Source organism: Gadus morhua, chromosome 14 (assembly GCF_902167405.1).
Source record: "Gadus morhua chromosome 14, gadMor3.0, whole genome shotgun sequence".
Lineage (NCBI taxonomy): Eukaryota > Metazoa > Chordata > Actinopteri > Gadiformes > Gadidae > Gadus > Gadus morhua.
The window spans coordinates 24,128,772-24,141,736 of record NC_044061.1 but is presented as its reverse complement, the minus strand read 5'-3'; the positions used below and the strand labels follow the sequence as shown (position 1 = coordinate 24,141,736).

The following is a 12,965-nucleotide window of genomic DNA, read 5'->3' as shown; positions in this document are numbered from 1 at the left end:
CAAATGGAATTAGACAGAGTAGAGTGGGTCAATGATTCGTGCTACACCAGTAAAGCAGGATACACTGCGTTGTTGCATAGAAATGCAGAAGGCTTCTGAGTCCAGCGGGGGGACATCATGTTTTTTTGCACACAGTCGGGAGACAATATAGTGCTATAGCCAGATATAGATATGGACCCCAGCTATACACAAACACGCACATACACACGCAAGCGCGCAAACACGCTCGCACATAATTATTAGTTGTTATATTTACATAATGTGTTTCCCCTCTAACTTCTTCCATAATGTGTGCGGGATGTGCACAGCAGGCCTTTGTCTGGTGTGTTTGCGTGGGAGGAGGCTGAGGCGTTACTCTTCAGCTGATTTGTAAAACAATCCTCCCAGAGAACAATCGGATTTTCAAACTGTATTTAGGCCTACGACGTGCGTCTCGCCACCTAACATGGCCCCCTGTAATCCCGTTGGGTTTCTAGAACGTGGGCGACCTCATGTGGTGACTTATTGCAACGCTGTTCAGACGTCCAGGACGTGGAAAGGAACCCTTTGTCAGTTGTCAAACAATATGAATATGGCATCCGATCCTTGTGTATTTTTTTTGTTAGGTTTACAGACCTGTACGAATCAGAAGACATGATTGATCTATACGTTTTTCAACCCCTTTGGAATATTGTAAGTATCAGAATCATTTTGATGGTAAAAAGCCTTAATTTGACCCTCCTTCAACATATCTTGAACTATGCTGTAAAACACCAGTAGCTTGGAACCCACAGTTGAACCAATGTATTATGGCATGTCTGGAAGAACAATCCTAAAAGTTGATCAAAAAATAATCAATGTTAAATCAAATTAGTTCACATACATTGTTGATTAGTATGACCACTTATCTTCATCATAAAACACGATACCTAAATAAGTGCATCCTTCTCACATGTCTCATTGCTACGGATTTGCCCTAGCCATTCCATGTACACACAGTTTTTCTGCAGGACATTTGCAAAGAGCTGGTCCAAACTGAACCACAGAACAAACTTCCCTCCCTTTTACTCCCCTCCCTCCAGTTTGTCAATGGGAGACTACGTTTAAAATGTAACCCCACCTGAAATCCATTGTCAACCAATCACATGCTAGAACGCCTGCACGGATGGCACGCCCTTCTTTGTTCAAAGCCAATGAGAATGGATGTGTGGCATTTTGCCTGGGGGGGAAAACTTAGCCCTGGATGTGTTAATTACGCATCACTTAACTGTTGCCAATGTGTTCTCAACGGTGGATCCTCTTTTGGGTTTTTTACAACTACTCTATTTATTTTCCGGTCCTTTTATTATGGAAGGCAGACAACAATGGCTTACCAGGCTGAAGAATGAGCTAAGCAACAGTCCACTGGTGTCAAACGTAGCTTTTGGCTTTATCCTCATGGGACTGGAAAAGCTGGTGGAGCTGGAGTTTGAGTGTCCTTGCGATCCTACGTGGAACGGAGTGTTTTCGTCTGCCTTCTTCATCATCCCCGCCGTCATGGCCTTCACCTTGATGCTGATCATCCAGGGGTGCCGGTGCGATACGTGGTGCAGGAACACCATCTCCTTCTCCAGCTTTGTCCCCGCTGTCGTTTGGCTGATTCTGCTGTTCTTGGACGGCCAATACTTTGCCTGTGCGATGACATACTGGGAGGGAAGGTTTGTGATCGTGGACAAGGCAGCGCCTCAGAAGTGGTGCGAGCCACTGAGCGACGGGGACATCCCTCTTCAAGAGCTGATGCTGCGCTCCCAGAACTTGTTTGTTTTCTCTCAGGTGAGTGAATGCTGCGTTGATCACATGCATTCACAGGGTTCAGGGACACACTGTGTGCACTAAGAGCCGGAGAGAGGCCCCTACGCTGAACCCTTTGAAAAGCAGGTTAAAAAACATTGCTTTTTACTGCTATTTATACTTCAGTTCTAACTCTGTGTGTGTTTTGGATAATGTTAGGTCTTTACCAACAACAGTTGTTATGCATACTTATAATCGGCCCTTACACATGTCTGTTGATTGTATTGTTACTTTATGTTTAGCAAACTGTGTTATCCTATGTATGACATGCGCTGTATAAAGCTTGACTTGAATGAATGCACTGGACTAAATCATCCATAATGAAAATGAATGAACCTTTACAATAATGATCATATAAATAACATTGCATAGCCTTATATCGTGTCCAGTGTAGTGTAGTGTCCTCTTAGGAAGGTTCTGGCTTCGATTCCTCAGTCTCTGCGGTCTACCTGAAGTCATTCTTGAGCAGGACTCACATACTCCTTAACGACCTGCATTGGAATTCACTGGGAGTTCCTTTGGATTAAAGTTTCTAAATGTTTCTAAATGGCTGAATAGCAAATCGTAACACCATGTAATAGTTGCATCACCTATCACCATGCACTGTGACTCACTCTCCTCCTCCTCCCTAGGTGATAGGCATAATCCTTCTGATATTCATCTGTGTGGGACTCATCGTTTATGTGGCGAGAGAGAGCTGTGAACAGGACCTGGAGATGCAGGAGGCAGACGTAGCTGAGCTTACAGTACTTAGGATGAGCTCACTGCGGACCAGGACTCCCTGAGAGCCGTGTGGTCGGCCGGACCAGCCAGTTCTCATGGGGGCGAGAGCTAAACCTGGCTGGAATGAACACTTACAGAGCACCAGGAATAGACTTCACCGTTGGTCTCCATTGTTTTGTCAATCAGTGCCTTGTGTACATTTGCGAATAGTTATTTCATTGTTTCTTTCGTGTCTTAGTGCCTTATTGTGTTTGTTTACTATTATGTGTGGGAATTCTTTAATGCACCATTTGTTGTTGGACTAAAACTGCAATACAGTCCTTTCTAACTACAACTTTTTTCTGACGTGGTTGTTCACTTATATTATATTAAGTGCATTGTTAAGTGCACATATTTTATTGTTCTAAAGAAACTAAATGCCAGCCCCTTTTTTGTACCTTCGGTAAAACCATGTAATATACGTTTTAAAAAAACTTGAACAAGGGAAATTGGATACAGGGAAACAGGATATTCTGTCGCCAGAATAAGAGTTTTTTGCCTTTGTATACGAATAGCTGGCGGATGGACTAATGCTTTAATGTATAGGGATCCCCGAGGCAGCTAGTGTTGAAATGTGTTTGCCACTTCATACATTTTGGAGTGTCGCAGGCTGTATAGTGAAAATGTGTTGTCAAAGTAAAATATCACTTTTAATAATTCAGGGGCGCTCTCGGTCTGCTACATGGAAGAAGACTCCTGACTGAATCATCCAATGATTCTCATTCTGTCAGGTTTATTATGTATATACCAACTAGGATTCAAATATATATGATAATGCCTACTGCAGTATTTTTACATAAAATATTGTTCATGCATTATGTAGAAACTGTCATTGATTGTGGTTTGTAGCAAGAAAATGTGACTTAAAAAGTACTGACATTTGATTTTGTAATAAAGAAATTATTTATTTAATGTATTGTTCAGTGATTTTGTACAGCACATGTGTATATATATATATATATATAATTCTGACTGTCAGTCAGAATTCAGCAAATGTATTTTTATTCATGAATATGTTGGCCAGATGATTATGATGTTACTAGTATAACATTTTGGCACAGCTCTATCATACCTTTGTTTCCATAACAGTATGGTATATGATTGATTACAAAAGAGTACATGACAACAAATCATAATCACTTTCATCATGAAATGTGAACAACTGTTTCAAGAACAGTAAAAGATGACCTGAGGTGTCATACTAAGGGTTAAGTGTTGTGATCCAAACCTAGACCCTCTACACTGTGTTTGGAGCAACAGCCTCTCATTTAAAGGATCTATCGAAAGGCGCCCCGGTGGCTCACGGTGTACGGAGCATATCATTGAGGCTCAGTCCTGATCGAAGATACCCCGGTTTTTGTTGCATGTCCTCCCCTCTGTCTCCATAACTTCCTGTCCATTTCACTCTTTCATAAAGCATTCAAATGCAATGCATCACCAGCAGGGGCTGTTGGGGTGATTTCCCTAGCCCTTAATTAGATCTACGTGCATTCGAGCACAGACCACCTTATTGTGCATATTAGGTCTGGACATTGGAGGTGTTAGGGTTGTGGGTGCAGGCAGGCAGGTAGGACCCAGATGCAGACGGTTTAGGGAAAACTGTACTTTATTTCCGCCAAAAGGCTAAGGCAAGGAGCAAGGAGCAAGGAGCAAGGGAACACAGGTAACCACATAGAACACGCAGGACCAAAAAACCACAATGACAGCACGAGGAACAAAAGAAACAAAATGTTAATATGTAAGCCACATCAAGGTGATAACCTTGACCTAAAATGATTAACTTTATCTGCATGATTAGCGCCTTTATGGGTTTACACAAGATTTACTATATATCTTACACAAATGTTCAGAATGAAAATAGATTTAATACTTATATGCAAATATATATAAAGATATTATTAGTCCCGTTTGCGTTTTATTCTGCGACAGACACAGGAGCACAGGTTCTTGACTAACACAACAAAGGTCAGGATCATAATCAGCAGCAGTCCTAATAAGAGAAGGATCACATCTACAGAGTAGTAGGAGTACCAAGGCATGTTGTAGGACTCTGACCTCAGGTGACCAGCACCCTTGTTTCGTATAACATACTCTATCCAGAAGATGGCGTAGTCTAAAGGCTTCATTGGCAGGTCCCTACTGAGTCTAGAGAGTTGCTCCATGTTGGTCCTGTATGAGGGCTCATTGAGGAGTTCCTCGATACCTTGTCGGAAGCTCTCCCTGTCAATAGTGAATATATTTAGGATTTTGCTGCCTCCTCTGAATTTAATTTTGAAGAGATTGTCGTGTTGGTCAAAGATCAGTGGGAGTCCGAGGATGGGCACTCCGTGGTAGATGGCCTCTTGTACTCCGTTTGTTCCTCCGTGCGCCACAAACAGTTTTGTTTTTTCGTGTCCTAAAAGGTCATTCTGTGGCATCCAACCGACAAGTAATGTGTTGTTGCCTAAGGATGCTGGCCGTTCACCTTTATGTCTCCAGATGACTTTCTGAGGTAGTTTTGCAAAAGCGGCGGCAATTTCCTCTGATATTTCTTGGGGAAGACTTGCGATGAGCGTCCCCAGAGACATGACGATGACTCCGTGCTCTCCTGAACTCTGGACAAAGTCCTCCAGGTGTGGAGGCAGAGGCTGAGCAGGTTTACATTGAAACCCTCCCATGTACTTAATGTTAGGCATGGTGGGCCGAGGGAACTCAAACACAAAATCTATTCTCATGAGCCACAGATCAGCTCTTTGAAACAGGCTCATAAAGGAATCTTGGCTGAAGTATTTTTGCATCAGCCCCTCATAGTGTGGAACGACATACTGGGATAAATGAAATTTTGTGAAGCAGTAAACACATACATTCAAAACTCTTTCGCTGAAGCTCATCTTATCGGATAGCTCTAGCCCTGGCACTGGAACGTAAGAAAGAGGAGAAGGAGCGATTGAAAAATGGCCTTCGCCGTGAGTCGTCCATCTCACATTGAAAACTAAAGGCAGATCTAAGTGGCGGGCAAGCATGACACCAGCTAGTATGACGGGATCTGTCAGAACCATGTCGAATTTGGCATCCTTTAGAGACTGCATCAACTGCTTGTCCTCAAACATATGCTCAACCAATTGGGCGCCCTTTATGTGCATCACAGAGGCTGCCTCCATTTGCTCCATCTCCAGCTTGAAACGTGCCCAGGGAGACCTTCCGTTCCTCTGGATCTCCAGAAGCTTCGCAATTAACTCAGTGATGAAGCCCTCATCAAAGCCACTCTCAGATTTGACGGTAATAGCAGTATAGAAGGGGGAGTGTTCCTTGATATACCAGCTGTCTATTGTTTGCACCACTGAGATAGTGTGGCCCCTTGAATGAAGCTCTTCAACAATGATTTTCATGTTCACCCAGTGACTCCCCTCGACTGGGACAACCAGCACATTTCCTGTCCTCACGATGGCTGGACAGAAGAGAAGGAGGGATATCCAAACAGAGAGCATTTTCGTTGAACCTGTTGTCGGGGGGGGGGGGGGGGGGGGGGGGGGGGGGAATTAACAATTCAAATAATTTTCCTTGATACTATGCCTACATATACAGAAAATAACACATGCCCAAAATAAATGTAAGTAGAAATGTGAAAAACACAAATAATGGGTAAATTCGTAACATACATACACCACATAACATGTTATAATCATCGGTTAACTTTTTCTTTTTCATTTAACTAAATGTCAAACATAAATGTCATTCATGCTACTTGAAAGGCTAGACGCTAGACATGACATCCTGTTGTTGATAATTGATAATGCCTTTGTCTTGGTTTACGTCTTTTATTTGAAATCTTTCATTCAGTTGAGCGTAAGGTAACGTAGAGCGCACTCTTACCTTAGCAGAACCACTGCAGTCTCCTCCGATGTGGGCCTTGATGTGGTGCGCAACAAGACAGACCTCTCCAACCTGACCTGAACTTTAACTTAAATTGCACACTGTTAAACATTTGCCTGATACGTGTATTGTAGGATTGTGTAACATTCATGTACCAAGCATCAGTGACCAAGCCTATGTGGCGGAGGCTAAAAGATCATGAGAAAAATAAATGCAATAAACAGACAAATTGAAGCCACAAAATAATTTATTATTTAATATTTTGCTTGATGAGGCCATGGTAAATTTAACTTCTGGGTTGGGCTGAAAAACCCAGGTGCTCTCCAAGCACTTAACAGTGTTTATCTAACGTGAAGCTCACCTTTGCTCCCCTAGTATGCTGGCCCCAATGTCCGTCGATAAAGCAGTCTGTCTGTCAAGCTTGCTAAACATATAAATGTCCATGGAGACTCAGACTGAACAGGTTGCATGGTCGTTGAGATTACTTGACATTTATTATTTGATGAAACTGAAACACAGAAATACAAAAGTGCCTCAAGTAAGTTATTTTTATAAAAAAATCTTTAGAAGGGTTACACAATAGGTTATTATTACATTAAACACAAAAGTCCATGTTAAACTCATGTTACAGACCTACAATTTGCTCTAACTACTTCTTGGCACATGCCAAGGGCCTCCTTGCCACTAGGGGGCTGAGACAGAGGGGTAGATAACATCAACTGCCTACATTATATAACATTGGCACTTTTCCATTGGAACTTGGGGTAAAACAAGGCGGGTATGATTTCCATTTCCAGTCTAACCGTGTCGATTTGGAGAAGGAGCACATCTGTAGTGGGGTCAAAATGTCAGCACTGCTTTCTGTTTGGAGCGAGAAGTTGTCGCTACAATTTTAGGAATGTAAGTCCTTCAAAAAAAACACAATAGCTGTGTGTTCATATGGCTGACACGCATCGCCATGCATGCAGACATGGTTTGTTATAAGATGGAAGGAAAGATTATAATCAGGGCTACACTTACCACTCTAAATAAATTAAATATTAACAGAAAGGTATATACTTAATTGTACCTATTTTTTTCTAACTAAATGTATGACCACAATAATCATGTGGCAGTTAAACCAAAAATGCATGAACAAATTCCCAATCTGCAAATGCACGACAATCAAAAGGTTTGTTGTTAGTAAGGGCCAATCCATGACTAGGTGTGGGGGTCATCCAAACACAATGTCCCACACCCAGGAGTAGATTATATCGCATATACCACTTGTTAGGTTATACGGGGATAGGTCTATGACTGCTTCATTTAGGGGCGAATCCGTCCCAAAATAAGACTTTAAACTCGCACTACTTTTTTGTGTTCCTGGAAGCACAAATGCCATCAGAAATATGCCTCAAACCTGATTAGTTAACCAGTAGGATAATGAAATGCAGATGTTACGTTATATTGGTAAATATATTCCCGAAGCTTTCTCATCGTGACTTTAGTCCGGTCCGAGAGAAAGACTACTTACGTTACGGATTAGTTGATCTTCCCCAAACTGCATAAATAAATAGCCTACTGCACGCATGAAGCTTGGTGAGCCCCGATCTTTAGATAACGTTATTCACTAATTTAGTTCCATCAATCCTATTGCCCATGCGTGTGAGCAGGATCATCGCGTCCTTGGATATTCTGGATGTGAGCATGCCCAGAGTAACATCAACATTTACATACTTTGAGGGTGATTTCAGCTTACAGAAGGCTGGCAAGATGCTGAGTTGGGCTTGAAGTTCAACTGTTATGAGTTATCAGGCTCTAGCCCTGGTGTTATGGAGGAATAATGCCCAAACCCCTCGACTAGAACTATCGCTAAAGTAACATAGAGTAACTTACGTACAAGGACTCAGAGTTTGCGTTGTGCAGCACAACGATTAATGTTTTCTTCTGTTAGGTCACGGGGAATAACGAAACCCAACCCCGATTTAAACGTGCGTTACCAATGCTTGCCAGTAGGTGTTTAACTGAAAAATGTAGTATAGGTGCATTACCACAGTGTGCCAATAGGTGGTGGTGTTTATCCGAATAATGTAATATCTTTAAAGGTGCATTACCACTGTGTGCCAATAGGATGTGCTGTTTAACTGAATATTTTTTAATGAACAGCCTTGGTTATACAATCATTTAATAGATAAATCTGGACATATGCTATCTGTTGAGTTAATGGTTCTTTCTTTAGAAAAATATTTATGCGATTTAAAAGATAATTTGTTTCTTCCGACAAAGAATATATGTGAAAAGATTCTGAACAAGGTAAAAATGTTGACTGCGAGATGTTTCTCCTGAGCTTGTTTGTCAAACAAACAAGCTCAATCACCAGGTTGGAGGGGGCTCAGTACACAGCCCTGAGGGGCTCCTGTTGGGCTCCTGGCGTTGACCCGTTAGGAAATCTAGGATCCAGCGGCACAGGCTGGGGTTGATTCGTCGGTCCCTAAGGTCGGGCCTTGAGGGGACTTTGGTGTTGAATGGTGAAATGTATTTAACGAACAGCTTCCTCTTCTCCCAGGGGACAGGGCGGTGTGGAGGGTTGTGGTTACGGTGTCGGCCGTGGATCTTTTTTGCCAAATTAGTAGGCAAATTGGTAAGGGTCTATAGTGAGCCGTAACAAGCTTCTCAAGGCTTTTACTCACTGTGGGAGTGAGGGTAACAGGGATTGGCCCTTACACCAAACATTTTGATTGTCTCACTACTTTTAACTGCCACACGATTATTGTGGTCATACATTTAGTTTGAATAAATATATACAATTAGGTAAATACCTTTTGTGTTAAAATGTAATTTATTTATAATGAAAAGGGCAGCCCTGATGATAATCTTTCCTCTTATCTTATAATGGAACAAACAAATAATAACTAATCAAGCTGCATGGTGTGCATGGTGTGCAAGTGCATGCATGGTGATGCGTGTCAGCCACAAGAACACACAGTTATTGTGTTTTTTAGAGGACTTATATTCCTACAATTTTAAGAGACAACTTCTTACCCTTCTAAAGATTTTTTATAAAAAAAAAACGTACTTGAGGCATTTTTGTATTTCTTTGTTTCAGTTTCACAGAATAATAATTGTCAAGTAATCACAACGACCACGCAACCTGGTCAGTCTGAGTCTCCATAGGCATTTATATGTTTAGCAAGCTGGACAGACAGACTGCTTTATCGACCGACATTGGGGCCAGCATACTAGGGGAGCAAAGGTGAGCTTCACGTTAGATAAACACTGTTTCTGTAGTGCTTGGAGAGCACCTGGGTTTTTCAGTCCAACCCAGAAGTTAAATTTACCATGGCCTTATCAAGCAAAATATTGAATAATAAATTATTTTGTGGCTTCAATTTGTCTGTTTATTGCATTTATTAGTCTCATGAGCTTTTAGCCTTCTCCACGTAGGCTTGGTCACTGATGCTTGGTGTACATTGGTACATTCATGTTACACAATCCTATAATACTCTTATCAGGTAAATGTTTTACAGTGTTCAATTTATGTTAAAGTTCAGGTCAGGTTGAAGCGGTGTCTTGAAGCGCACCACATCAAGGCCCACATCGGAGGAGACTGCAGTGGTTCTGCTAAGGTAAGAGTGCGCTCTACGTTACCTAACGCTCAACTGAATGAAAGATTTCAAATAACTGATGTAAACCAAGACATAGGCTAGCGCATTATAAATGACAAAATGTGATGTCTAGTGTCTAGCCTTTCAAGTAGCAGAAATTACATTTAAGGTTGACGTTTAGTTAAATGATTAAAAAAAAGTTAACCGATGATTATAACATGTTATGTGGTGTATGTATGTTACCAATTTACTCTTTGTTTGTGTTTTTCATATTTCTACATACATTTATTTTGCCAATATGTTATTTTCTGTGTCTATAGGCATAGTATCAAGGAAAATAATCTGAATAGTTAATTCCCCCCCTCGGCAAAAGGTTCAACGAAAATGCTCTCTGTTTGGATATCCCTCCTTCTCTTCTGTCCAGCCATCGTGAGGACAGGAAATGTGCTGGTTGTCCCAGTCGATGGGAGTCACTGGGTGAACATGAAAATCATTGTTGAAGAGCTTCATTCAAGGGGCCACACTATCTCAGTGGTGCGAACAACAGACAGCTGGTATATCAAGGAACACTCCCCCTTCTATACTGCTATTACCGTCAAATCTGAGAGTGGCTTTGATGAGGGCTTCATCACTGAGTATATTGCAAAGCTTCTGGAGATCCAGAGGAACGGAAGGTCTCCCTGGGCACGTTTCAAACTGGAGATGGAGGATATGGAGGCAGCCTCTGTGATGCACTCAAAGGGCGCCAAATTGGTTGAGCGTATGTTTGAGGACAAGCAGTTGATGCAGTCTCTAAAGGATGCAAAATTCAACATGGTTCTGACAGACCCAATGATACTAACTGGTGTCATGCTTGCCCGCCACTTAGATCTGCCTTTAGCTTTTAACGTGAGATGGACGACTCACGGTGAAGGCCATTTTTCGATCGCCCCGTCTCCTCTTTCTTACGTTCCAGTGCCAGGGCTAGAGCTATCCGATAAGATGAGCTTCAGCGAAAGAGTTTTGAATACATGTTTTTACTGCTTCCAACAATTTCATTTTTCCCGATATATTGTTCCACACTATGAGGGGCTGATGCAAAAATACTTCAGCCAAGATTCCTTTATGAGCCTGTTTCAAAGAGCTGATCTGTGGCTCATGAGAATAGATTTTGTGTTTGAGTTCCCTCGGCCCACCATGCCTAATATTAAGTACATGGGAGGGTTTCAATGTAAACCTGCTCAGCCTCTGCCTCCACACCTGGAGGACTTTGTCCAGAGTTCAGGAGAGCACGGAGTCATCATTATGTCTCTGGGGACGTTTGTCACAAGCCTGCCCCAGGAAATATCAGAGGAGATCGCCGCCGCTTTTGCAAAACTACCTCAGAAAGTCATCTGGAGACATAAAGGTGAACGGCCAGCATCCTTAGGCAACAACACATTACTTCTCGATTGGATGCCACAGAATGACCTTTTAGGACACGAAAAAACCAAACTGTTTGTGGCGCACGGAGGAACAAACGGAGTACAAGAGGCCATCTACCACGGAGTGCCCATCCTCGGACTCCCACTGATCTTTGACCAACACGACAATCTCTTCAAAATTAAATTCAGAGGAGGCAGCAAAATCCTAAATATATTCACTATTGACAGGGAGAGCTTCCGACAAGGTATCGAGGAACTCCTCCATGAGCCCTCATACAGGACGACCATGGAGCGACTCTCTAGACTCAGTAGGGACCTGCCAATGAAGCCTTTAGACTACGCCATCTTCTGGATAGAGTATGTTATACGAAACAAGGGTGCTGGTCACCTGAGGTCAGAGTCCTACAACATGCCTTGGTACTCCTACTACTCTGTAGATGTGATCCTTCTCTTATTAGGACCGCTGCTGATTATGATCCTGACCTTTGTTGTGTTAGTCAAGACACTGTGCTCCTGTGTCTGTCGCAGAATAAAACGCAAACGGGACTAATAATATCTTTATATATATTTGCATATAAGTATTAAAACTATTGTTATTTGGCACATTTGTGTATGTTTCTGTTTTTTTTTAAATTATTTAAATCTTGTGTAAACCCGTAAAGGTGCTTATCATGCAGATAAAGTTAATCGTTTTAGGACACGGTTATCACCTTGATGTGGCTTACATATTAACATTTCTTTGGGCATATCTAAAAGTATTAAGGTAAGAGTTGTTGAATTATAAAGCCCCCGACAAGATGGCTGTCGCCTCGTGATGGTGAATGTGAGGCAATATTGTAAAGCGCTTTGAGTGGCCAATGGTTAGAAAAGCACAATATAAATGCAGTCCATTTACATTTACATTAGTGCTCCGACCACTCTGTGTCTATGCTGTGTCTACTCAGGTCTGGGTCTATGTTTGGAGCACAACTCTTAGCAGAACCCAGGTAATTCCAGCTATTCTTCAAACAGTTGATCATATTTCATAATGAAAGTGATTATGAATTGTTCTCATGTACTGTTATGTAATCAATCATATATTATGCTGTTATAGAAACAAAGGTATGATAGAGCTGGGCAATAATTGTATATTAGTAACATCTGAATGCCATTATCATCTGGCCATCATATTCATGAATAAATACACTTTCTGAATTCTGGCTTAAATTAAATATCACGGTTGAATCAGGTATACCGTTGTCTTTAAATTCATAAATATATATATAGATACATGTACTGTACAAAATCACTGAGCAATACATTGAATAAATAATTTATTTTATCTAATACTAGATAAAACTTTACATATGCTATCTGTTGAGTAAATGGTTCTTTCTTCAGAAAAAAAATATAGATATGTGTAACGGGGGGCTTAGGCAGAACCCAAGTGCACAGACTGACAATGGTGACAGGGCAGTTCAGAGGTTTATTGATTGCACCGATGATCAGGATCGGGCAGGCAGAGTAAACGGGGACAGTCAAGAGTTCGGGGACTGGCAGGCGATCAGGTAGACAG

At 41.7% G+C, this 12,965-nt stretch overlaps 2 pseudogenes across 6 annotated transcripts; one reads left to right on the top strand and one right to left on the bottom strand.

Moving 5' to 3' along the window:
• Positions 1-4,154: 4,154 nt before the first annotated feature.
• LOC115558407 (UDP-glucuronosyltransferase 2A1 pseudogene) lies at positions 4,155-8,430 on the bottom strand (annotated as a pseudogene). Of its 4 annotated transcripts, none has more exons than XR_003979323.1 (4): positions 8,299-8,430; positions 6,785-6,931; positions 6,424-6,511; positions 4,155-6,049 (listed from the first exon to the last, which is right to left on the bottom strand). The product of XR_003979323.1 is annotated as a UDP-glucuronosyltransferase 2A1 pseudogene, transcript variant X1 (transcript). The 4 variants fall into 4 exon arrangements; XR_003979324.1 differs by having other exon boundaries at positions 8,303-8,428; XR_003979326.1 differs by having other exon boundaries at positions 8,140-8,400.
• A 1,107-nt stretch (positions 8,431-9,537) lies between these two features.
• LOC115558409 (UDP-glucuronosyltransferase 2A1 pseudogene) lies at positions 9,538-12,754 on the top strand (annotated as a pseudogene). 2 transcript variants are annotated; one of them, XR_003979328.1, is made up of 3 exons: positions 9,538-9,655; positions 9,949-10,028; positions 10,328-12,754. The product of XR_003979328.1 is annotated as a UDP-glucuronosyltransferase 2A1 pseudogene, transcript variant X2 (transcript). The 2 variants fall into 2 exon arrangements; XR_003979327.1 differs by having other exon boundaries at positions 9,543-9,655; positions 10,381-12,754.
• Positions 12,755-12,965: the final 211 nt, after the last annotated feature.